The sequence below is a fragment of the Marmota flaviventris genome, chromosome 10 (assembly GCF_047511675.1).
Source record: "Marmota flaviventris isolate mMarFla1 chromosome 10, mMarFla1.hap1, whole genome shotgun sequence".
Lineage (NCBI taxonomy): Eukaryota > Metazoa > Chordata > Mammalia > Rodentia > Sciuridae > Marmota > Marmota flaviventris.
Genome location: NC_092507.1, coordinates 27,170,928 through 27,184,306, shown reverse-complemented (window position 1 = coordinate 27,184,306; position 13,379 = coordinate 27,170,928). Strand labels below are relative to the sequence as shown.

Genomic DNA, 13,379 nt, shown 5'->3' with positions numbered 1-13,379 from the left:
CAGCTGGGCACAATAGCCCACACCCAGCTACTTAAGAGGCTAAGGCAGAAAGATGGCAAATTTAAGTACAGGCTCGGCAACTTAGTGAGACCCTGTCTCAAAAATTTAAAGGGGCCTGGTTATGTAGCTCGGTGGTAGAACACCCCTGAGTTTGATACCAAATACCACATTAAAAAAATAAAGTAAGGCCAGGCATGGTGGCCTATAATCCTAGTGGCTTGGAAGGTGGAGACAGAAGGATCAAAGCCAGCCTCAGCAACATCCAGGCACTAAGCAACTCAGCAAGACACATTCTCTAAATAAAATACAAAATAGGGCTGGGGATGTAGGTCAGTGGTCGAGTGCCCCTGAGTTCAATCCCCAATCCCCACCCCAGTCCCCACAAAAATAAATAATAAATTTTGAAATAGCAAAAAATTCACTAAAGAGCAGCAGGTCTCATTTGAGTTCCAGATACTTCTGGATAGTTAAGAGCAGAAAAGTAAAGCTCAGGTAAATATTAAACATGTTTACTATTTTATTTTCTCCAAAGACAGTCCTCTCCTGAGTAAAAAGAGGAGGGAAAGAGGGGAAACAGCATCAAAAACAGCTGCGGTTATCTCTAGGAGTATAATTCGTCAAGGCTTCGTTCACATCCCATCCACGACCCCTAAAGAAATCAAATTAGAGACCTCTTTCTGACATTTATTCTGCTATTAAGTCACTCTTAATATTATTTTGCAAGATAAATCGGTCAACAATATTATTTCAATTCTAAGATCTTCCAATTTACAGAAAATGTCCTCACATGCATTAAGCGACCTTCTAAAATGGTGGGGGGGGGGAATCATCCCTTGGGGAGGATAATTTTACTATTTTAAACAATTTAAAGATAAAATTATTCTGGAATTTAGCACTGAAATTTCTGCTTTAAACATGTAAACTGCGGGTACACATGTAAATTTAAGAAATATCTATATAGGTGCTAGCAACAAAGAGTTAACAGGGGTTATCTCTTCAGAGTGGGAGGATAGACAGGATGGGAGCAAGAGAGGGATCGAGTACTTCTGACTCTGCATAATTTTTCTAACCACAAGTTCATGGATGTGCAGATGTGTTTTGTATGTATTTTATTGTTACAGTATTGTGGTTTGAACCCTGGGGCCATGTGCATGCTAGGCCAAGTGTTCTACCACTGGCCTATATTCCCCAGCCCTAGCTATTTATTTTTTTATGTTGTCCAGGCTGGCCTTTAACTCCTGGGCTCAAAAGATCCTTCCACCTCAGCCTCCTTAGTAACTGGGATTACAATTACAGACTTAAGCCACCACCCTGGATGTTTTTAAGTTTATTTATTATTATTCAAACACACACAAAAGTAGAAAGGACAGAATAAGGATCCAAGTGCACCAACGGTCCAACTTCAAAAATTCTCAACACTCTGGCTGGGTGTATTGGCACCCAATTGTAAACCCAGCTACTTGGGAGACAGAGGCAGGAGGATTACAAGTTCAAGGCCAGCCCAGGCAATTTAGCAAGACCCTGACTCAAAAAATAAAAAGGGCTAGGAATGTAGCTCAGGGACAGAGGGCCCCTGGATTCAAACCTCAGCAATCATATCCCTCCCAAATTTTTTTCCCACATCATTTCCTACCCTTTATAAAAACTAACCAATCTGTCTGAAACCATAAGACACTAAATGTCCAGGGACTTGGCCTCTGACTAAGTAGTCTCATCACTGCACATGAAGCAATCTACCTACAACAACTTCAGGCAGCAATAATCCGACTTAAAAAAGATGAGTTCCCAGAGTGAGTCAGGGTACTACATCCTATCCAGTGAAGGACAACTGGGCTGCTGGCTTCTTTCCATCACAGCCAGCAAAGAGGTCAAATTTCTTTCCAGCTTTTCAACCAGAGTCTCAGTTTCTGGTCCTATCCTGTGGCAAACTCCACTCTTTCCATCATTTACCTTTCAAAAGAACATGACCATGTTATTTCTCAATAACATGGAAAAGTAGAAAAACCCAAGAGATTAATATTTTACATGAGGCACAGAACACAGCAGGCAGAAGGGCACTATTTCAAAGCTGATTCCCACACAGGAACCTGAATTTTGTGAAGTTCTTTCTTAACTGATAAATCCCTGCTAGATGGAAAAGGAATCCATAATCCCAACATATAATAAGCAACCACATTCCATTCACATTCTTCCATAATGTTATTTCAAGATGTGACAAAGGTGGGTATTAAGTAAGTAAAGAAATATGCTAAAGTAAATTATCAATCTAAAAACGCCCAGTCCCAGATGAAATCAGATTGTCACTTTATCATACTAGCCAGGTTATACAGTTAGTAGCAGCTCTGGTAGCAGAAAATAACTGGATTAAAATCTTGCTTCTGCCACCTATTAGCTGGATAAAATACTGTCAATCTTCCTAATGTGACCTTCACCTCATAGAATAACCATGGGAATTAAAGAAGTACCTATATAAAAAGTGCTTGGCACACAGTAGGTAAGTTCATATCTTAAGCTATGTTTAACTACAACCCCAGAAGTGACCAGGTGGTGATATTTAGAACTTCCCTGGGAATAAACAAGCTTTGCCACTGATTCTATTTTTCTTGCATTTACAAGTCTATAAGTAATCAGATATACTCCTACATGGAACAATCAAGGCTTTTATATTTTAGTGGCTAAATTAGCATGTATCACATAGAAGAGGTGCACTAGAAGGTACCATCAAGGAAGATATAGGTCAAAAGACCATGCCTTTGGAAGACAAATATCTGTTAGCTGTTAGCAGAGAAAAATCATCAGCAAACTGAGGGGCTATTCATTTAAACTTTGTCATCACAATATCACCACTATAGGTAACTTGTGATATCCCCTCAAGGATTTACTCAATGTCTATTAAGCTCAGGATCATGTACGCAATAAATGTTTCATCATCAGGGAACAGAATAGTAGGCAACTCCTCCAGAGGATCCTCTCCTGTCTCTCTCACAGAGGGTAATAGAGATTTTAGTTCCCATTTTAAATGAGTGTAGAACATTTTCTTCCCATTTTTTTAAATGCCTTTGTTTATTTATTTATTTATTTTTATGTGGCACCGAGGATTAAACCCACTACTTCACACTTACTAGGCAAGCACTCTACCACTGAGCTATATATAACCCAGCCCTCTTCTCATTTCTTACAGGATATCTTGGCTTTTCTAACTTAAAAAAGACACCATAATATGTTAACTAATGACCTATAGTTTCCTTCCAACTCTCATTATTAAACTAAATAAGCAGCAAATCATGACACTGAGTTTCTTTGTTGGGGCAGTAGTGGGGATTGACCCCAGCATGCAAGACAAGCACTCTATCATTGAGCTACATTCCCAGCCCCACTTAACTGGGTTTTTTTTTTTGTTGTTGTTGTTTTAATGAATATGTTATTAGCCAGGTGCAGTGGCACAAGCCCATAACCTCAGAGAGGTGGGAGGATCACAAGTTCAAGGCTAGCCCCAGCAACTTGGCAAGACCCTGTCTCAAAATAAAAAGAAATGGGGATGTAGCTCATTGGGGTAAAGCACTGCTGGCTTCAATCCCCAGTACTGGGAAAAAAAAAAAGTCATGTACTTTTTCAATACAACACTGAGTACTGAAACAAGATTAAATAAATGGAAGAAAAATACAAATTCTAGAAAATACACCCTGTAGCTGAGTGTGGTGGTACACACCTATAATGCCACAGACTCTGGAGGCTGATATAGAAGGATCACAAATTCAAAGCTAGCTTGGGCAACTAAGCAAGACCATCTCAAAGTTATTGGTTTTTTTAAAAAGGAGGTGGTGGCAGCTGGAGGTGTACCTTGGTAGTCAAGAATCAACTCAATACACAGTACCACAAAAGAAAATGTACTCTGTAAAACATCCTTGTAAGGTTAGATTTTCTTTTCTGGTGCTGGGAATCAAACCCAGGGTTCGTCATGCCAGGTAAACACTCCACAGCTGAGGTACACCTCCAGACCAAAGTTGGCTTTTCAAATTCGTAGAAAGAGAAAATATTAGTGACTATTTGATAGGCCTATCTAATCCTTATTACAGACATTATAAATAATTTGCTCAGATTGTATTCATTATAAAAGGACAAAAAGATAATAACAATAACAACAGAATACAGCAATAATAACAGAATAATCGCCAGACACTGTTCTTAGTGCTTTATAAATTCACAAACTGCTATTAGAAACACAGTATGTATTAGTACCCCCATTTTTTTTTTCTCTAGCTGTTAACTCCAGACAGGATCCAAAGAGTTTTGCAATCTCTTCTCTGGGTGGTGAGGGTGTTATTTCTGGGTACTGGGGATTGAACTCATGGGCATTCGGCCACTGAGCCACATTCCCCAACCCTATTTTGTATTGAGATGCTAAGCACCTCACCATTGCTGAGGCTGGTTTTGAACTTGCGATTCTCCTGTTTCAGCCTCCCAAACCACTGGGATTACAGGCATATGCCCAGCTTCTTCTCTGGGTTTTATGGAGGTTTCCTTTACCCTCTGTGTTAGCCTCTTAAAGTACTGTGTCAACCTTAAGAAGGCACAGAAAAGGGCACAGTACTCCTATTTTAATAAGAGGAAACGATCCACATCTATTTCATCTCACTGCTTCATTAAGGCAACATAAAGGAGCTGTAGAAAATTAATAATAGCCAGGAAGATCACAAATTCAAAGTCAGCCTCAGCAATTTAGCAAGACCCTGACTCAAAATAAAAAAGGGCTGAGGACAAGACTCAGTGGTTAAGTGCCCCTGGGTACAATCCCCAATACCAAAATAATAACAACAAAGCACAGGTGAAAAAATAAACAGAAAAAAAATAAATAAAAATAAACAGAAGGTTAGAAAACATGGCCCAGGAAATCCCTCAGAAAATGGAACAAAAATGCAGAGGTGCAAACAGCAGGGGAAAAAGGATAAAATTATCGGATCAGTCCCAAAGACTCAGCATCCAAATAATAGACATAGGAGAAGAATAAAGAAAATGAAGAAGAGCCTGGCACAGTGGCACATGCCTGTAATCCCAGCAACTCAGGAGACTTAAGGTGGGAGGATTGTAAAGTTCAAGGCCAGCCTCAGCATATTAGCAAGGGCCCTATACAACTTAGTAGATTCTTGTCTTAAAAATGAAAGAGGCTGGGGATGTAGCTCATTGGTAAAGCAACTCTGGGTTCAATCCCCAATACAAAAAAAAAAAAGAAGAAGAGGAGAAGGAAAACCTAAGACCTAATTTGAATCTATTGAGTGCATAGCCCACTAGATGAAAACAGCCACAACAAGAAGATCATTATAAAATTTCAGAACACTGGGACAAAGAGGTCTAAAGGTTTCAGGTTACATACAGGTTATCTCACCAATGGTGGAGGCCAAAAGACAACAGAATAGGATCTTCAAAATTTTCAAGGAAAATATTTCCAAATTTCAATTCTATACCTGATCAAATTAATAATCAATGTAAGGATAAAATGAAAGCTTTCAGATATGTAATGTCTAAAACATTTACCTCTCATGTTGTGCACCTTCTTCAGGAAGCTAACAGAAAAAGGTCAAGGTACTCTTCCAAAACCAACAGCTCAATCAAGGGGGAGAAAAATCTGAGATTGGACCCAGCCCAGGAGAGGGAGGGGATTCATCAGGATGATGTCAAGATCAGGACAGCTGCACTGTGCTGCTGCCTACAGCACATGTTCATATTAGGCGAAGCAGAAGGGATCTCCAAAAGAACAGAACGCACCAGGCAGCCAAAGTGCACACATGTCCTCAGGAAGATCTACACTGCTGGCCAGAGTATGGTAAGGAATTACTGATAAAAACACAGAAATAAAGCGCAACAACAAAAAAGGTTAATTATTAACAGAGAAAACAAATAGTTGTGCAAAAAAGGAAAAGTAATCACGGCATGCAACATGACTGGACTTTGAAAAAAACTGTATATAAACATAATATTATCGGTTAAGTATACTGCTCTAACCAAAAACACATTATAACTGGTATGAAAAAAATTTGCACATGCGAGATGGACATGGAAGCCTGACAAAAACCATCACACTAACCTGATTACTTAGAGAAGTAATACCAAAAGAAAGAGCAGAGGGATGGGTTGTGGCTCAGTGGTAGAGCGCTTGCCTAGCATGTGTGAAACACTTGGTTTAATCCCAGGAACCACATAAAAGTAGCTGATGGTCTGATATGACTAGGTATTATTTTATTTGCACATATATCAACAAAATTTTGGGGACTGGGGATATAGCTCAGTGGTGGAGCACTCACCTAGCATGCAAAAGGCCCTGAGTCTGACTCCCAGCACTGCAAAAAAAAAAAAAGTTTTGTTTTGTTTTTTTAAGTACAGATAAACTGTAAAATGCTATTTATTCATTTTTGGTACTGGGAATCAAACTCAAGTGCTTTACCAATGAGCTACATCCCCAGTCTTTTTTTTTTTTTGAGATAGCATCTTGCTATATTGCTGAGGGCCTAACTGCTAAATGAACTTGCAATCCTCCTGCCTCCATCTCCCAACTTGCTAAGACTGGTACAGGCCATGTACCATTTTGCCCAGCTTAGAAGATGCTTTTTAAAGAAAATGTATTACATAAAGAAATCAAACATATACAACGATTTATGCACCACATTCATCCATGATAAGGGAAAACAAGGAAAAGGCTAATTATCTACCAAAAAGAGATGAGTTAAGACATTCTATGAAACATTCATTATGAAATGCCTTGAGCCACTAAAAAATCCAAAGGGAAAAAATCTGTTTATTAAAACCATGTGACAAAAATTACAATTCCAGCCAGGGGTGGTGGCACATGCCTGTAATACTTAGGAGGCTGAGGCAGGAGGATTCCAAGTTCAGAGCCAGTCTCAGCAACTCAGCAATGGCCTCAGAAACTTAGCATGTTTCTGTCTCAAAATAACATGGGGGGGGGCACCCTGGGAATATGGCTCAGTGGTTAAGACCCCCATATTTAATCCCTGACACCCCAAAGAAGAAAACCAAACAAAAAATTATAACTACAATTTTGATTAAACAAACACATTCAAGTAACATGCACATGAAAAAGACTGCTCACCAAAATATTTACATATATACACAAACATATGTATCTCTACACATATACACTTATTAAATCTGTAGATTTAATAAATGCTGCTTATGAACATAGAACTTCCATTAAGGAATCCCATCAACTTTCAACATATAACACTGGTTTTACAAATCAGTGAAGTTATTAGTTCTTTTTTTAAACTATTATCAATTTTATTAATCCATATATTCAAAGTATTTTCATTTTACTAACATTGTCAATACAAAATGACTAATTAGATATTTTAGTCTTTTTGCATATTCAATCTTCAAAAAATAGTGTTTTTTATACTCATAGCAATTTGAGCTACCCATTTTTTAAAAAAATTTGATATTATCCGTTCTTTTCAGTCACCACACATTTACCTTATTAGAACAATGACTTGACATGCACTAGATCCAAACACTTTCTCCAAAGAACACTGGCAGCACTACTGGCTTCTCCGATTTACAAAGTCAGGATGCAATCCTGGAATAAGAGAAATAAGTGATAAAATGGTTACCCATTTTTTCCATACCTTGCAGATTAGATTCCATTACTAGTGACTGAAATCCATAAGCAAAAACTCCAGCCCTCGATTTTATTTCCAATGGACACCAGGATTCTCTGGCAAAATGTACTGGTCTGATGGTCTGCCTCTGGTCAACTGTCTAACGCATATCTTCATCCATTCAACCTCCTACAGCATGGAAAGCTAAAACTGTCATTCTTGTAACCTAACACTTCTACTGGCAATATCAGGTGCTAGGGTTTGCATTATGCAAGACTAGTTTGCAAGCTTCATAATTCAACCCGGTGAACTTTGAAACAAGAAAAAAATTGAACTGAGATATGCAAAACTAAATTAACAAAAACATGTCAAGTTAAAATACCCCCTATCTCCATCCCTAAAGGCACATGCACAAAAAACCTTTCTATTCCAGTTGTCTAAATATTCCTAGATCTATGGGGGTGGGGTTCTGGCTCAGTCGTAGAGTGCTCGCCTAGCATGTGTGAGACACTGGATTTGATCCCAGCACTACATAAAAATAAAGATATTGTGTCCACCTACAATTAAAAATAAATATTTAAAAAAATTTAAAACATAATATTCCTAGATCTATGAACACAGTCATAAATTAAAGCTAGATAGAATATTACCCACAACACATAGGATAACCAAGTTCTAAAACCAGAAAACTCATAATGTCCTCACTCCTGCTTGTTACTGAAGTGTTACTGTTCATGAAGATGCAGTCTCGATATTTATCTTCCTTTCTGCATTTATTCAGCATTCACTCTGTCAAGATGGGACACGCTGGGTAACCACCTCAGCTTTCTCTGGACTCTATAACTTGAATCCTTGCCCATTTAGTCAGGAAGGAAAATCTCTCCTAAAACTATGGATCCAAACTCTTTGCACCCATAGAATCCTCAAACTACAATGTCTCCTACCCTTTCATCAAATGCTCAAACATTCCTTTGAGGGTCTCCTTCCCCAAAAGATGTCCCTGGCTCTCCTAGGCAGGTTAGGTACTGTGACACCCTAGGCAGATCTCTCATTACACCCATTTCATGATCTGTTGTTAAATGTCAATTTCCTCACTGGACTATAAACTAGTTTTTGTGATTTTTTTTTTAAGTTTGTAGATGACACAATACCTTTATTTATTTATTCTATGTGGTGCTGAGGATCAAACCCAGTGCCTCACATATGCTAGGCAAGCACTTTACCACTGAGCTACAACCCTAGCCCAGCACACAGTACTTATAAGACAAACTGCTGTGGCACATTCTGGCTGCTAAATTAAGAATAAATTTTAAAGGACAAGGGCAGAAAAAAATCAGTAGACATTGCCTAAAATAATTCAGGTAAAGGACAGCAATGCCTTAGACCACAGCATAGCTCAAAATACTCCTAGCATTCCACACACTACTAGAACATAATTCCTAAATCCAAACAAAGGGTAAATGCTAATATTTTCAGACCACACAATCGTATCTCTATTGTAAACAACAGCAATTTTTTTTTCTTACCTCACTTCAGGCTCCCTTGGCAACCAGAGAAACAAAGATAAGGAAACACAAGGATAACCTTGCCCTCTCCTCTGACCCCTAACGTCAAAGCTAGTCCTCTAAACCATGAGGGACATGTTTAAATAATATTTGAGGGCTAATGTTGTTCTGGCTTCAAAAGCATAACCATAGCAACGAAAGTAAATAAAAGGGGCTGGAGTTGTGGCTCAGTGGTAGAGTGCTTGCCTAGCATGCAAAAGGCACTGGGTTTGATCCTCAGCACCACATAAATGTAAAATAAATAAAAAAAATAGGTTGTGTCCACCTAAAACTTAAGAATAAATATTTTTTTAAAAAAGGTAAATAAAAGGGCTAGGGATATAGCGGGAGGTTTGCAAGTTCAAAAGCAGTCTCAGCAACTTAGACAGACCCTGTCTCAAAATTAAAACGGCTAGGGATGTAACTCAGTGATAAAGCACCTCTGGGTTCAATCCCCATTACCAAAAAAAAAAAAAATGATGATGATGGGGGAGGGTGGGCTGGGATTGTGGCTCAGTGGTAGAGCACTTGCCTTATATGTGTGACATACTGGGTTCGATCCTCAGCATCATGTAAAAATAAATAAAGATATTGTGTCCATCCACAACACACACATCACACATACACACACTCTCCCCCCCCCGTGTCTGTCTGTGTCTCTCTCTCTCTCTATATATATATATGTGTCTGTGTGTGTGTGTGTGTGTATTTAAAAATTAAAAAAAAAAAAAGACTAGGGGACAGGGGTGCATGCCTATAATCCCAGAGACTCAGGATGTTGACACAGGAGGATTGCAAAATTTGAGGCCAGCCTCAGCAACTTAGTGAGACCCTAAGCAGCTTAGCAAGACCCTATTTCAAAATTTTAAAAAATTAAAAAGGGCTAGGAATATGGCTCAGTACCAAAAGAAAAAGAATAAACAATCTACTAGGCACTGTAAATTCAAAAGATGAACGAGCTCAGTTAAAATCCCATTCTCATGGATTAATATAATCACATCCTTGCCTGGTGAGGTAATCCACGACCATAATACCAGCTACTCTGGAGGCCAAGGCAGGAGTACCAAAAGTTTGAGGTCAGCCTCAGCAACTTAGGTGAGACCCTGCCTCAAAAAAAAAAAAAAAAAGTGGGAACATTGGGTTGCTGAGGATGTGACTCAATATAAAAAACCCTGGGTTTAATCCCCAGTATGGCGGGCAGGAGAAGAGCTGGGTGTCTTGTGATTAAAAGAAGTTACAATCCAATCCAATCTAGCTGCAAAAATGCTGACCTGGAAGGACATCAGAGTTTAGGACAAATATGACTAGAATTAGGGTCATAGAGCCATCAAGAACTAAGAACTGAAAGCACTTCTGATGATCATATCTAATACAATCCCATAGTTTTACAGATGAGAAACTGTGCCCAGTAAAAAAAGGCTAAAATGAAGAGCTAAAACTAGAATGCCTACAGTACTCTGGCTCTCAGTGTCCCAAATCTTGCCACCACACCTTTTACCTACTAAAAAATGAGCAACACACACATCCTTCATCCAGTATGTTCTATCATCTTACTCATCATCTTCCAGTTATTATCTAAAGGACTGTTTTAAAAATATACCTTGTGAAATCAAGTCTTGGTTCTTTCCTTTTTCTTTAAGCATTGGGGATTAAACCCAGGGCACTTAACCACTGAGCCACATCCCTAGCCTTCCCCACCTTTTTTTTTTTTTTTTTAAATATTTTTTTAGTTGTCAATAGACCTTTAATTTATTTGTATGCGGTACTGAGAAATGAACCCAGTGCCTCACACATGCTAGGCAGGTGCTCTACCACTGAGCCATCACCCCAGCCCATCTCTAATCCTTTTTATATTTTTATTTAGAGACTAGGTCTCACTAAGTTGCTTAAGGCCTCAATAAATTGCTGAGGCCAGCTCTGAACTCGCCTCAGCTTCCCAAACCACTGGAATTACAAACTTGCACCACCACCGTGCCTGGCTTGTCTTGGAAAACATATTTTAAAACAAACTCATTGAGGACTGCGGCTGTGGCTCAGAGGTGGAGCAATCACCTATTGTGTGTGGAGGGCAGACCCTCAGCACCACATAAAGTAAAATATATACATTGTGTCCACCTATAACTAAAAAATAAATTTAAGAAAACCTCATTGAGCCAGGCATGGTGGCCCACACCTGTAACCAAAGCTGCTGAGGCAGGAGGATCAGATTCCTAAGCCAGTCTCAACAACAGCACCTCAGCAATTGTGAGGCACTTGGCAACTCAGTGGTGGAGTACCTGAGTTCAATCCCTGGTACCAAGGAAAAAACAAAACAAACAAACAAAAAAAAACACTCATTAAAATTTAGCTAATTTTTGTACTCTTCATAGAGGCACCAGAGGATGTTCTGATTATAAGAATAAAATCTAGGGCTGAGGCTATAGCTCAATTTATAGTTTGCCTCACATGTACAAGGACCTGGGTTCAATCCCCAGCACCACAAAAAATAAATAAATAAAATCTAACTTATAGTCTATTTTTAAGAAATATCAGTCAACAACAAAAAAACTAATTGCAGAGTAGAAAAGGGGATCATACATTCAGAGTCTATCTTCCATACTTCCTTAATTGTGCTAGAAATTTTTTTCATCCAAGATAGCTGATTAACAATCCATTTAACCCAGGGCATCAGAGCCAATAACCAACTTCTAGGGGAGTCACATTTGCTTTCATTTTTAACAAGCAATAGGGAAAAGACCAAATTTGATGATAGAATAACTTGTCACAAAGACGATATAATTCCTCTGATTAAAGGTCCCACTTGCTTACTGAATAAAATCCTGCTCTAACCACTCCATCCTCTACTGGTCAACTCCTATGCTTCTACCCTTAATCAAACAATATTTTTAGAATGAATTTTTCGGCTTCTACATCTTTAATCATGCTCCTCCCACTATCCTGAATAGCCTCCTCTCAATCATCACTGTCCCAACCTGTATCCTCAACACATGAAAAACTCAAGCAGCTACTCAACCTCCATCCTTCCACCATCAGCTCAAATGACAACTCCTATGAAGCTTCTAAGAATAAATCAAACCCTTAAAATACTTTTCAGTTTCCAGAATCAACTTAAAAAAAAAAAAACAAAGTTGATACACACATATTTAAACAACAGCAAGTATAAATCAGTTAAATTCCCAATCAGGCACAATGGCTCACACCTATAATTCCAGTGACCCAGGTCAAGGCAGGAAGATCACAAGTTCAAGGCCAACCTCACAACTTGGCAAGGCCCTAAGCAATTTTATCCAGAACACTGTTTCAAAATAAAAAGGATTGGGGATGTAGCTCAGTGGCAAAGCACCCATAGATTGATCCCCAGCAAGGAAGAAAGGGAGGGAAGGAGGGAAGGAAGAAAGAAAGAGAAATAAATCAGTTAAATGTTAAATCCCTAGAAGTTTCCTTAACTCCACACTAGGTCCAAATCTGAAGCTGATTACTCAGTGAAATAATTTTTACAATATTATATCTTTATAAACTATAAAAAGAAATGTGCCAAAGAAAAAGCAACTTTCAAATATTTTCAACATTAACCAAATGATTCATGTTTCTATATTAAAGCTGGATTTAATATGTACAATGCTTTAGGATGGAAGATAAAGCATCAAATAACTGTACCAAAACTTACAATATAAATTTGAACAGTGATTTTCTACACAATAGAATTAGTTAATGGCAAGAGGATGAATAGTCCAGAAAACAAAACCTGTATTTCTATAGCGATACTGTGATACTTTACACCCCAAGAGGAAAGTACCTTGATTTTGTGTTGGCAACTTGGTATGATTAGTTACTAGAATAAAATCAGGTGGGAACAACAAGATCAAAATTCCATATGGAATAACATTGCAAAGTTATATCTTATGCAATATTTTTATCTTACACATAAAAACTTTAAGTTTCCTAATAAAGAGCAATAATTTATTTGACTTCAAAATTGAGTGATCTTCCATTCATGGGTCACATAGGCAGATACCTGAACTCAATACATAAATGGTCAGTGAAGATGTGATGAAACAAATTTAGCAAATGCTAACAAATGTAGAATCTAAGTGATGGGCACATAGGTGCTAACTATACAATTCTTTCCACTTTTCTGTATGCTCAAAATCCTTCATAATAAAATATTGGAAGAAAAAAAGAAACCATCATCCCTGACACATATATTTGATGCAGAATGATTAAC

At 38.3% G+C, this 13,379-nt stretch overlaps 1 protein-coding gene and 1 non-coding gene across 2 annotated transcripts in view; both read right to left on the bottom strand.

The window, feature by feature from the left end:
* Nucleotides 1–13,379, bottom strand: part of Thrap3 (thyroid hormone receptor associated protein 3) — a 52,644-nt gene that overhangs the window by 28,044 nt on the left and 11,221 nt on the right. The window contains exon 2 of the mRNA XM_027936990.3: nt 7,486–7,588. The gene's annotated coding sequence lies outside the window, so the exon portion shown is untranslated. The remainder of the gene's footprint in view (nt 1–7,485; nt 7,589–13,379) is intronic.
* LOC114094584 (small nucleolar RNA SNORA26) lies at nt 4,468–4,574 on the bottom strand. The gene has a single exon (XR_003583089.1). It is a non-coding gene; the product is annotated as a small nucleolar RNA SNORA26 (small nucleolar RNA).